Below are 13390 nucleotides of genomic sequence, written 5' to 3' on the forward strand. Positions count from 1 at the left end.
ACAGAGCTCAGAGGCTTGCATGAGGGGCCATGGGCTAAGAACGGGAGTAGTGGAGGCACTGGGCACAGCCCCTGCCCGAGGGCTGCCCCTGCGGTCACATCCAAAAGCCTCGCCGACCTCTCACAGTGCCAGGCCTGGCCTTTGTCGCCAGCCTCGCGTTGGGCTTCGGGCCGCGCCGGGCAGGGCAGGGGTCGGGGCGCTCCCCCAGCAGGGAGCCGCGGGGCGGAGAAATGGCGGCGCCTGAGGCGGCTGCCCCCCCGCGGGACTCTCGGCTGGGGGCAAGTGTGAGCATGTGTGTGTGTAACGGGGGTGAGGTGTGTGAAGGGTCGGTGCGTCTCTGTGCGCGGGTGTGGGTGTGCGGGTGTGTATGTGCCCGCGCGGAGGCGTGTGTGCGGGTGCGTGTCTGTGCCGGGAGGTGAACTCTATCAAGGGGGTAACCGTGTGCGGGAAGTCGGGGAAATTCGGCGCCTGTGGTGGCGACGAGGACGGGAGAGGGGGCAGCCTGTAGCGGGGCGCACAGAACTGGCGGGTGCGGGTGGGTGCACCCCGTGCGTCTGCCTGTCGGTGCCTGTATGTGCGGGCGCGGGGCGGCGCGGCGAGGGCGGGGGGGGGGGGGGGGGGGCGCAGGGGCGGGCCAGCGGCAGCGGCTCTGCTGGCCGTGGTCCAGCCCGGCGCACTAATACAGCCTGGCGGCTCCCGCCTGACTGACGCCGGCCGGGGCTGCTGCTGCCGCTGCCGCTGCGCCCTGGCCCCGCCGCCGCCGCGCAGCTGCAGCCCCGCTCCCGCCCGCGGCGCGACGAGACCCCAGCCCGCGCCCGCTGGCAGGTAAGAGCCGGGGCTCCCGGCTGCATCCCGGCAAGGGCGGAGTGAGAGGACGGGGGACAGGGAAGCAGGGAGACAGTTTCGCAGCCCCAAACTTCCCGTGAGGGCTGCTCCGCATCCTTCCCCGTGCCGGGTCGGGTACCGGGGCGGCGGCGGGCCGCAGCATCCTGTGCTCCCGGCGGGGCAGCCGCGGCGGCGCCCCGGGCTAGTGTCCGTCCCCGCGACTGCTGGCCCCGGCCCCGCTGCACTGGGGCGGTGTGCGGGCGGGGGTTGGGGCTGGGGCAGCAGTGAGATGAGACAAACCGACGCCAGGACTACAAGCGAAAGGAGGAGTGCGAGGGAAAAACAGTTTTATGGATGGCTAAACGCTGACAAGTCTTCCCGCTGTTAGGGTTTCTTTCCTTCTCATTTAAGTAGGAGGGGAAAAAAAAGCCACTAAAGCCAACAAAACCCCACATGACACGTTTGGAAATACTTTTCCTTTCAGAGGTTATTTTCTGTTAAAGAAATCCCGCTTCTGGACATGCTCCCAAGCAAAACGGAGCAGAATTGCTGGGCTTTGGGTTTGTATTCTAAAGAGGGACTCTCTCTTTTTTTTTTTTTCCCTTTCTTTCTTTTTTTTTCGTCTCCCGGCTAACGTTGCTTGTCAGCAAGTAACCAACATTTCCAAAAACAATAGCCTTCGGTATGGCAAATTCTGAATTATTGTAATGTTATCTCTATGCCCGGGTAGCTCATCAGTTGAGGGAACTCTTAAGTTTTTTGCATTGGTAACAATTCAGATATTGTGTCATAACTTTGTGTTTTCCTACTTTGATTTTATGGGGGAATTTATGTGCACTAGTCAGGTCTGCTTTAAAAGAGGTATTAGTGGGAATAAAAAGAAATGACATACACATAGACGTGCACACACAGATGCACAGTTAATTAATTTCTTGTGCTTTGTAAATTAGTGAAAAAGATTTTATGCCCAGAATGGTCAGTTTTTCAGTGAATGAGCACTCCTTCAGCAGAAATGGGAAATGATGAGCACAGCTTGGGAACGTGTTCGAGTTTGCAGTGTTTTGGGAAGGACACTGCAGATAATGCGAGTTTCAGTACATTGTATCTCTAGCATGTGGAAATGTACATCTCTATATGTGTATGTATGTGTGTGGTAGGAGTAATCTCATTTCAGGAGTATAAGCTGAAGAAAGTGCTGCAGAATTCTCCCCCTCAGCAGTGGTGGGAGAAATGTCATCACTCAAACAAACCTCATCTGTTTTAATCCAGCCAGACAACTCCCTTCTTTCAGATTTGATAAGTACCAGTGTCTGTCTCATTCATGTTTGCTTCCTGTTAGATTTGAAAGCAGAAGCTGGAGATGTTTTGTCGTCTGTTTGTTGATTTTTGGCTGGTTTGGTGGTTGTTTTTGTTTGTTTGTTTGGTTTTTAAATATTGCGTTAATCTGACATATTAGGTTAAATAAACATGTCCAGAAATACATTTAAAGTGAATCGTATCAAGAATGGTATCTTGTATTGTATTTACTGAGTTTGTCAGCAGTTCCCATTCTTGTCCATCCTTTGTGATGGACTGGAAAACATTTCACTCTTCACTTTGTTAATTTGCACATAAGCTGATAAACAGCAATTCTGCAAAAAAAATTCCTGGAATAAGGGTCACGTGTATTTTATCATAAATCCTTATGATAATCAGGGTTTGTAAATTGACACAGGTGGGAGATGGAAGCTTTTATTTATATGCACTAACTGAAACAAACATACACAAAGCTGTCAACTGGACAGTTTTGTGAAGAAGTTGAATATTAATATTTTATTAACACATTTGTTCAAGGCCAAGAGACAAACACACATGTGCCAAATATCTGCGGAAGGTGAGGATGTGTGTAGAGATGTTGGGTAGCACCTCAGATTTGGAAGCTGCTCTCATGGAAATTGGTAGTAGTGCCATCCCATGTTGTCTTCAGTGGGTAGAAGACGAGGCCTGACTCACTAAAACGGGTGTAGAAATATCAGTATAAAGTATCACATAACATCTGAACAGTTAATCCTCCTTTCTCGCCTTTTATTCTTCTACAGACTTTCTGCATCTCACATTTAACAGGTATCTGCTGTTATCAGCCCAGGAGATAGCGTGTCACATAATCCTCCCTCCTGAATGCTGAAGTGCTGTAATTTTGATGGCTAGACTAACCTGTCTTTATAAAGTTTTATTTTTCCATTGTTAAATTCAAAGGACAATGACTACTAATTACAAGTGACCTCTAACCAAAACACTAGCTAGAGTTTATCACTGGTGCTGATACTGGCTAACAGTAATTTCAGCATGAGCAGCACTAGGCACCCAGTTTCAAAGAATCTTGATCAGGACAGCCAGAAAGGAAATGATATATATACTGTGGGTAATTTGTCTGCTGAAAAAAAATAATACAAAAAAAGAAGAGTACAAAGATGCCATTTGCTGTGCAATATACCCCTCACAAGTAATAGTTACAGAGATGGGGAAGAAAGAAGAGTAAACCATCATAAATATTTTAACTGCGAACAGCATAGTAAAAACATACATAGGAAAGGTTGTTCTGGTAGACTGCCTTATTTCCTGCTGCAGGCAGGTATAAAGAATCATTAGTGTTATTGAACATTAATAACCAAAGATAGTAATAACAATGAGAGTTTGAGAAAAGCATTGCTGTGCTGTTACTGTCTTTGAGATCATTTGTTATTGGGAAGCATTAGACTGAATGCAGTAGAATGAAATTGATTTTTCAAAGATATCCCAAATTATTTCCCATCTTATATTTTTTTATGTAATGTTTGAATGGTTAATACTGGTGGAATTTTACAGATGAAGAGGTGAATTAAAGAGTCTAGGGCTCTGTGTATTTATTACAGCAGCTGAAAACCTTGTTGTGCTTTTGCAGATGAGTGAATAATAGACCGCGGGATCAGAGCCCAGACTGAAATCCTGACTAATGTATGTATGTGTTTAAATCAGAGCAAGTGAAACATTATCTGCCCAAGTTTTGTGCAGATACCTGTGATTTTTAGACAGATTGTTCTCCAGGACAACTTGCAGGTTTCTGCAAGAACTATTGCAACATCTTAGACTGATGTAAGGTTGAGTAGTTTGCTTTGAGGTTCAGCTGCTTTGGACAATGGCACAGCAAGGACACAGTGGAGATGGACATGGAGTGGAGTCAATTTGCCAGTTTATGCAGTCACCCCTACACAAAAGCATGAAACAAAACAGAAGATCTGATAATCAGTCTCTTTTTTATGAGGCAGCATTAAGATTGAGGTGTGTTTCTGATTGGAAAGAGAAATGTCTTATCTTTCCCAGATCCTTCTCTACAGAGTTTTTCTGCCACAGTCTTTCTCCTTGTCAGTAGCATCACCATACTCACCTCTGCCAAACTTAGCATCATCTTTTCCTCTTCGGTTTCCTCACAGGTCATGGTACTCTCAGGTGCCTCTTGACATGTTTTCTTCATGCTACTTCCTACATTCCTCCTTCCTTTTTTTTCCTTTTTGCAGCTGCCAAAGCATTAGTCCATACTGTGGCAACCTTCCAGCTTGATACCGCAACCTCTTGTTTCTCAGTGAGCTCTTCTCCCACCTACGTTCTGTTCCCAGTCAGCACAACCTCTGCCGAAATCCCATATCTTTTGCTTTTCTTTCTGAGACGTCTCCATGCAGACTTCTGTTCTGGAGTCTCTCAGTATGCCTGGTCTTTGCCTAGGCTTTGAAAATGTTCACCACTTCCAGAGTTCACCAGAACTATTGGCTTCAAACTCGCCATCCACTGAAAGAGAGAACTGGCTAGGAAAGAAAACAGACCCTTGGGTCATTACAGTTTGTTCTGCTTTAGGCTTCTTTTCACCCTCATTACCTGGCTTCAATAGGAGTCCGATTGGCTGTTTGTTGGTAACAGTTACTCAGTGTTTGTTCAGTCTGGTGGTGTACTTGGTCATGCAGCCGTGCTGTGAAGAACAGCAGGCAGGGAGCTGGCAGTAGTGGTACCCTTTCCAAAAAGTAACAGCAAAGCTCCATGTAATGAAGAATCCTTTATAACACAAGCAACCCCACTGCTGAGGTCATTAGATTTCAACAATACTTACTTTTTCTGTGGGCATGTTTTCTTGCCTTTCCTTAACAACAACAAAAAATTCTGGGTTTTTTTTATTTTTTTTTAAGCATTCCCTTGCAGCATTCCTCATCCAGAGAGTTCTTAGTGCTTTTCCCATCAGTGTACCTATATGATAGATGCAGAAACTGAGACACCTGAGGGAAAACCATATACCAAGAGGCCTGTGGCAGCCTGAGGTCCTCCTGCATGCTACCCAGTACATGCAAAGCTGACTGGAGGCACAAGCAGTTCATGTGGCTTTTCAAGACTCCTTATGGTTACTTGCTGGCCTGGCCTATCCAATCCAACTTGTCCCTGTCAAATTACTCTGACTTCAATGCCAACATGTAGTTTCTTACCCTGCAGCGCATATGAGGTAGCTAATTTATCTCTCTCTCATCAACAGATCTTGAATTACTTCACACAGGGCATGAGAATTTCACAGGGACATCTAGAATAGAGAAACCAAAATTAATTCCTGTGTGAGGAAGCAGCCTGCAGCTCCCATGCCTGCCCTTGCTATGTGCTTTGTAGGACTGATGCAGGAACAAAGGCTTCTTGGTGGTAACCTCCTTGGGACTCGGGCTGGAGAGGCTGTGTGGGGCAGAGCTAAGTGATAGGAGGGGAGAGGAAGGGGGGAAACAGCCCTGGAGAGATGGGGTATTCCTTGGACTCCTGGGGTGGGTTTACAGAAGAGAATGTTGCTATTAAAGACTCAGGGACCTAGTACTGCTTTTTGCTCTGTATTTTCTGAAGCTGATTGTTAGCATTTCTTGTCATCTTGTTAAAGAGAATCTAGCCTTTTTTTATACTTTCAGGGTGAAATGTAGGCATTTGAACCCTCTTTAATCTCATAAACAAGTCTCCTGATTTGCAGAGTAGCTGAGCACCCACATCTTCAGCTGAAGTCACTGGGAATGGCCAGCTGTCTCCTCCTTTTCCCCCACACAGGAGGGAAGTAGACAGACAAGTTCTTGCTCCTTTTGTTCTTAGTCATGTTGTGAAATAACTTCCATAGAAAGTCCAAGCATATCCAGATATTTTTCATGGAAAATGTCTCAGTGCTATTGCTTGAGAGCATTGGCCCCTTGTCCAAAACAATCTTTGCTACTGAATCCAATCTTTACATGGATAAACCATACTAATATTAGTGCTTACCTGTCCTCTACACTCTTTATTTGTCACAGTTCTCCAAGATGTAGGCCCTGTGGATGCTCCACCCTTCCTCCCCCCTGCAGGGTTTTGCAAGCCACTTGAGGGTTCAATTAGCACAGATTACTGCGGATGTTCATGCAGGAAAACCTATATGTCAATCTTATTGCATTAGCAATTTCCCACAGTGATGTACAATGAAAGCCTTTTAGGAAAAACACATTTGAATGTGATATGGTTTGAGCACAATGAAATGCTAATGTAATTCCATGGAAAACTGCTAACGTGATGTATATGGAAAAGCTTTTTGTGTATGAAACACATTCCCCTATATGCACTCAGCCGGGCTTTCTCATCTGGGAGGAGGGACAGGAGGCCCACAGTCAGAGAGGAAGAACTTCTGGAAGTTCTTCCATGTGAGTATTTTATTGATGATGTATATAATCTTTTGAGCTGTATTTCATTTGCCAAGCTGCAAAAGATGTCCAATGTGTTAACATCATAACTGAGTAAGTAAACCTTCAGGCAGACCTCCCGGATGTTTCTGTCTGGTATCTTGGGTGTTAAGCGGGGAGACTTTGTGCCAGGCTACAGCTGGAAGCATGGCTGGAGGTGCCTGTCAACATGAGGTGCTTAGAGGCAACAGGCTCCCCAGCTAACTCCTGGTGTCACACAGTATCTCTGACTTTGTGGCATTAGATACCTGGCACAACTAGGCAGCAGATTTCAAAACATGAGATGCAGCCCTTGGGTGGGGAGAACCAGGTGCCAAGAGTTTGCATCACCAGGAATGGAGCTTGTAGGTCTGACAATAGGAGCCAGCCTCCCATCAGTTCTGTGTATTCCCTCTGGAAATAAAGGTATTCATCACTGTGCTGAACCTCACCAGCTGGTCCTTGGGTCTCCTGTTAAGTAAGTGGGTTGTGCTACCCAACAACACAAGAACATTTGCTTTACCCTTTTGCCTGTGTACACTATAAGTGTACAACCAGAGCTCCAAGAGTGCATTCCTTTCTAACGACTTAAGACACTGAACTTTCAGGACAAGCTCTCATCTGACTTGAGGGCCACATGCTTGTTGAAGTAATTGTTCTTTAGACGTATCCTTATTCACAACATTCTTGACATCCAACTCTAAGCAGATCCTTTTCCTAAAATGGCTATTTGGGAATGGCTCCAAGAATCCCAGTGATTGATAATGAGGATTACAGGATCCGATTAGCGTGGATATAAACTTTACGCCAGCAATGAAGCTGAAATTCTTTTCTAGTCCTCTTCTTCCTTTGTGTAGTGTTTGTTCTGGAGGCGCTTGGCTGCATGTTTTGTAGTAGAGACGAGTCAGCGTTTATTTTAAAAGTAGGAATTCTAATTTTTGCGTATTTCTAGCAGTTCCATTTTTAGAAACACTGATGGGCTTCACTAGACTTTCTTTGGGAATGGTGGGTATGTAAGGAATGCAAGACCAACTGTCTATTAAATGGGGATAACCAGAGCCACAAGAAGATAGTTTGATTTTGCAGGGCAGGTTGATGCACTTCCTCATCATATCCCACTGCCTTCTGCCTTATCCCACAAATACATCCTTAGGTCTCCTGCATGGCATGTGTGCTCCTTAGCTTCTGGCTCTGTGAGAGGAAAAAGGGTCTGAGAAAGAGTGTCTTCCTCAGAGCTGCCAGTCTGAGCCTAAGCAAGGCAGCCACAGGAAGGGGTAAGTCAGGGACTGGGTGACAGGGTCTTCCTCCTGCCTGTAGGGAGCTGGGTGTGGGGCAGAGATGAGGATGTGTCCTATGGGATTGCATCTCAGTAACTTCGGTGTGGCCCAGCCAGGGAGCACAGTGCAGTTCAAGCCATATAAACATCAGTCGCTGGTTTCCTTTAAAAATTAATACCGAGGAAGGAAGTTCAGTCAAAGAGAGATCATGGTGATAAATTAGTCTTGCTTTATGTTCTTGCACAGACTTTGCATGTAGTCATTTTATGGGGTGCCTGCAAATATTGTGGGAGATTTTAAAAGGCAAAAATGATTGAGAATGTCCCTGAGCAGCAGGATGCAAGTAGGTCAGGGGCTAAGCCCAGTGTAGTTATATTAGCTTGCTGCTGAAGAGATGAGCTCTTTTGCATCATCACAGTAAGGGACATAGGGTTGGAAGGGCTCATCTCAAAGGGTTTTCCAATCCCTTTTTACTCTCTCCAAGGAGCATAGTCATTCTTGAAAGCTATGTAATCTGCACTCACAGACCTTGAGCAGAAATAACTATCCCAACACATAGCTACACTGTTCATATGTTCTCCCTCTTTCTTCAAGCGGACATGAAAGACAGATTTCCCCTGTCCTGCTTGCAACAGCCTTTGGCATGTTGATATACTGTTAGCATGTCCATGCCCCTCTGCTCTCCCCATATGAAGTCACACTAATGAAGCTTTGTTGAAACATCAGTTGATGTGCACACCTAGAGTGGTCCCGTTGCAGGAACTGGTACATCCCTTTCAAGTCAGGCATCATGAGCATACTAAAAGTGAGCTGAGTACTTAATTTTCTTTTTAAATGAAATTTGCAAATCTTAGACACATCCAAAAGTGCTTGACCTATGGAAATTTATGTGTCTCTGGTAAGGTGTGCAGCTTATATACTTGAATCTTTCCTTCCTTATATCAAATGTGAATGTTATTCATAGAATAATTGAATCATTATTGTGGTAAAGACCTTTAGGATCATCAAGTCCTTTTTACATTAAATGAAATCTAAATTTCCCAAAGCCTTTCCATAGTGGAGATGTCAGCACGCTGCCATGTGAGACTGCCCACATGTGAGGGCATGTTCAGTTTCCAGGAATTCTGGAACCCCTCTTACTGACTTCAGTAAGAGGTTCTAGCTCTGATTTGAAAATAGAAAGCCCACAGTGATGGAGTTTACTCTGCTTTTCTCTGCTCTTGGTGTGTGTGTCAGGCTCTTCTATAAGATAGTGGAAATTACTGCAGGGAAGTTGCTGGAGGAAAGTATTTCTACTGTTGACCTAAGGACCTACAAGTTAATTGGTGTAAGGTGTAAAACAGGCTTAGGAGTAGGAGAAAGTATCCTAGTCCCTTCCACTTTCATGTTGCTGAATCTCAGTCTAGGAGTCATTCAGGCTTGAGCTGAGATTCATCTTCCCCAGCATGAGCTGCATATAGTGCCTGGGTTTGATAATTTATTTTGTACATGTTTACTTTTACGTGGAATGGTCTGTGCCATGTGCACATGTGTTTTTCTCAAGTAGTTTTTCATGTTTTTGAGGGTTAATAGGACTGATATGAGTGTCAGCTATTTGGGGATGTTATATGACCAAGTAAATTCTACTGAGAAGCTGTTTCCATACAAATAAATATGCCTAGTACTATTCTTGGACTGGAGGCCAACTGGGATGGAGAGGCTTGCTTCAGTGCTATGACTGTCTCACCCTCCGAAATGGAGTGGCTCTATGCCACTTCATATTAGGAGTGACCCCTCTCCTGCTAACTCTTACACTGTGCACAGAAATTATTTGGGAGAGTGCTACAGGTGCAAACCAAAGGCATTCCAGGTAGTGCTGTAAAAATTTGTGCCATAAATAATCAAGTTCCTGTGCCCAGAAATGTTCCCCAGCACCAGTGTAGCTGTAGCTAGGGTAAGCATCCTGCATTTAAGGATAGCAGAGCCAGTGAACTGAGCCAAAGCATTTTCAGTCCCATGTGCTCCTTCAGACCGCAGAGACTAAAGGGTAGGACTATGCTCATGTGCTATATGTCTTCTACTTCTTCTCTAAAGCAAACATTAGACCTCAGTGATGGAATAGAGATTTACAGCATGGAAGATTGACCTTGTTTGGTGTTGACCAGTCACGTAACTGACAGATGAAGAAAGCCTTCCTTGTAGTGCCAGAGGAGGAAATTATGTTAGGGATGTATCTGAGTGATGCCTGACTGATATGATAGCACATTATACTGTCACTGGGGGAGATCAAGGTGAGCAAACTAGAACTTCCATCACGCTATAGCCCAGGGTTTCATACATGTGCTGAAGTTATCAATTAATACTGTAAAACTTCCCTCCTCTTCAGCTCTCTGAAGCAATGGATGTTGGATCATCAGCACAGAAAATTCATCAAACATGTTTTTGAAACATTTAAATGTTGGAAGTTTGCAGCTGGGTAGGCAAGTTGCCTGTAAAAAAACAAAGCTTACAACTTAAGCAGCTGCTGTCCTGAAAGACTGTTGTTAAAATTCAACCATAAACTGACATCTCTGTCATTACAGCCCTGGAGCAGAGTGGCTGCCTAGGTATTTCATAATAGAGTATCTAAGCCTCACAGCAAGGCTTAGTCTGCTGAATAGTATGACTTACTGAGAAATTAATAACATTAAACAAGGGTGTTCTGATAATGTTATTTGAAAGTTGTTTGGTTTATTTAATACCATTTCTATTTTATATGTCAGTTGAATTTTTGGGGAAAAAAAGATTTTAGAAGAACCTAGGGGGAGAGCAGTAGGAAATTGTGCAATGTACTTATCTGAGGCTACATCACGTGGTCTGCAAAGCACGGCTTTTGCTTTTATACACATCATCTTGGCGACTCTCCCACTAGCAACAATAGTGCTCAGACTCATACTGATGTCACTGTTGAGTTATTTAATTTGACTGAAGGAGATTAATGTGTTTATTTAAAACCTTGGTCAAAATGGAAAAGAAAGTCTCAGGACAATACTTTTACGTGAACATGTGTGTTTTCATTATCTGATGATTGTAATGTTGCATTAACTTATCAGAAGCAGTTGTTTACACACACTAACACCCGGGAGACCCCCTCAGATAAGAAGTGTGAACCATTTTCTTTCTCAGCTTGGAGTAGGGACGTTTACACCGCTACTGGTCCTGTGGGATTTCATCCCAGGCTCTCCTGGCTTCCTGTTGTTGCTTTCAGGGCTGATCTACAGGGATCCTGACACTGTTTCATTTTCTTGGCTGAGGATGGGGTTTGGTGCCACCAAGCAATGACAGCAGTGTGGTGGTGGATCTTTTCCACGTTCTCTCCAGGGCAGCAAGGGGCAGACCTCTAGGTATCTTGCTGCATGGCATGCCTGGAGAGGGGCTGGCATTGGATTCTGTAGGCTGAGCCTGCTTCCTCAAAGCCTGGAGGCTGCCTGACTAAATTCTATCCACATTATATTTTACAAACAGCTTGAGGGATTTTTCCTGTGATAAATCATTCTGAACTTATTTTGTTCTCACACATACCCTCTAAGTGTTTGGAATAGACTTCAATTTTGACTAAAAGGTGTTAGTAACTATCCAGTCATTGGACTTTCACTTAGAGAATGGGGAAAAAAGTCTGGAATTTGAAGTTCCTCTTTGCAAGATGGCACAAGTTTAGGCAGTTCTGTGGAACTGATCTTTGCTTGTTGAATGGTGCAACTGAGGGGGTTTATGCTATGCTCTGTCGAGATCCTCTTTTGGCAGCTGAAGACACACGGACTTACACATAGCTTGATAATGTAGAAATTTTGTAAGCCAGAAGTCCAGTGCCATGGTGAGTGCTTGCTCTTGCTTACAGTTTTATATTCCCTCTGTTCACATTTCCATGCAGCCTCCTGTTCACTGGTGCATGGAATATGAATCTCTTGGGGGAATACTCTCCCCGTGTGAGGTGTATGTGTCCAGGTTTGGGCTCCCTAGTTCAAGTGAGACAGGAAACTACTGGAGAAAGTCCAATAGAGGGACTATGAGGATGATAAAGGGAATAGAACATCTCTCTTATGAGGAAAGGCTGACAGACCTGGGACTGTTTTTCCTGGAGAAGAGAAGGCTGAGAGGCGATCTGATCAGTGTTTACAAATACTTTATGGGTGGATGTCAAGAAGGGACAAGTCTCTTTTCACTGGTGCCCAGTGATAGGATGAGGGACAATGGATACAAACGGGAACACAGGAAGTTCCATCTCGACATAAGGAAAAACTTTGCTGTGAGCTTGATGGAGCACTGCAACAGGCTGCCCAGAGAAGTTGTGGAGTATCCTTCTCTGAAGACTTTCAACACCTGCCTGGATGTGTTCCTGTGTGGCTTGCCCTAGGTGAACCTGCTTTGGCAGCAGGGGTTGGACTAGATCATCCTCCAACCCCTACAATTCTGTGTGATTCTGTGAATAGCAGCTGCTTCTAGGGATTGTGACATGCCAAAGAGTTGCTTTTATGCTTTATTTTCTGTGGGGTCAAATGCTTCCATCTATCTAACTCTGTGGAAGGCTTTTGGAAATTTGAGCCCCTGCCCTGTTGTGGAGGAAGGGGGAAAGATCCTTACCATGATCATAGAGTCACAAAACAGTTAAGTTGGAAGGGACATTAAAGATCCTCTAGTCCAATCCCCCTACCATGGGCAGAAACATCTTCCACTAGATCAAGTTGCTCGAATAACCATCCAACCTAGCCTTATGTTTACATGTATCATAATTTCTCAGGGTGCTGTGCACCTTAAAGGGTAACAGCAGTGAGGCAGAGGAATGTGTATGAGAACAAAATAAAAGAGCTTGGAGGAAAATAGCTCAAGGCAGTCACTGGTCCTCAGCAAATACTGCAAGTTGCCTAAGAGGCTTGGATGCCCTGGGCCATGTGTGCTTTCTCTGCAGCATGCTCCAGAGTGTGGTGCTAAGAGTATCAAACTATACCAAGGAACCAGTCCTTGGGATTTGCCTTGTTTCTCAAGGTGTTGTACCAGTGCCTGTACATGTTGTTTCCAGGTGCCCTTTGAGCTCTAATGAGAGCTGCACATGTAAGGAAACTGCCAAAGTATATGGTTTGTGGAGCCCTGATATTCCCACCACCTGGAAATATCTCTGTCTCCTCAGTGGCTGTACATAAGCAGTGCTGAGGATTATGTCCAGACCTTTACTGATGGTGGGCAAGAAAGACCCAGGTTCTTCCACAAGGGTGGAGTAGGGCAGTCATGGAGCTGTTTCTGCGGAGGCATCCATTTAGGAGCTGCTCTGCTCCTTTAAGTGGCATCTGTGTAATTCAGACCTTTGGACTTGGTATGCACAGAGGGTCCATCAAGTATATTTAAAGCAGTGAATAGCTTGACATGCAAGAATTTTTTTCCTCAGGGTTCCAGTCAGTGGAAATACGTCATTTTCAGCTAAAATTAGACTGTCTCCAGTTACATTTAAAATAAATCTTAAAAAAAAAAAGGAAGAAAACAAAACCAAAACCAAAACAACTGACGAAACCAAACCAATAACAATAAAAAAACCCCACCCAAACACCAAAAAAAACCCCTGCCACA

The 13390-nt window shown here is 44.9% G+C and overlaps 1 protein-coding gene across 4 annotated transcripts in view; it reads left to right on the top strand.

The window, feature by feature from the left end:
- The first annotated feature begins 740 nt into the window (after positions 1-740).
- SMAD9 (SMAD family member 9) overlaps positions 741-13390 on the top strand; it is a 44359-nt gene continuing 31709 nt past the window's right edge. For 3 of the 4 annotated variants that reach the window (XM_068142722.1, XM_068142739.1, XM_068142730.1), the window contains exon 1: positions 3541-3798. The gene's annotated coding sequence lies outside the window, so the exon portion shown is untranslated. Of the gene's footprint in view, positions 826-3540; positions 3799-13390 lie in introns of those variants that run through there. The other variant, XM_068142712.1, reaches the window with a different exon arrangement.

This window comes from Melanerpes formicivorus, unplaced genomic scaffold, assembly GCF_026170545.1.
Source record: "Melanerpes formicivorus ecotype bairdi unplaced genomic scaffold, bMelFor1.0.p_v2 SCAF_1, whole genome shotgun sequence".
In the NCBI taxonomy this organism is placed as follows: domain Eukaryota; kingdom Metazoa; phylum Chordata; class Aves; order Piciformes; family Picidae; genus Melanerpes; species Melanerpes formicivorus.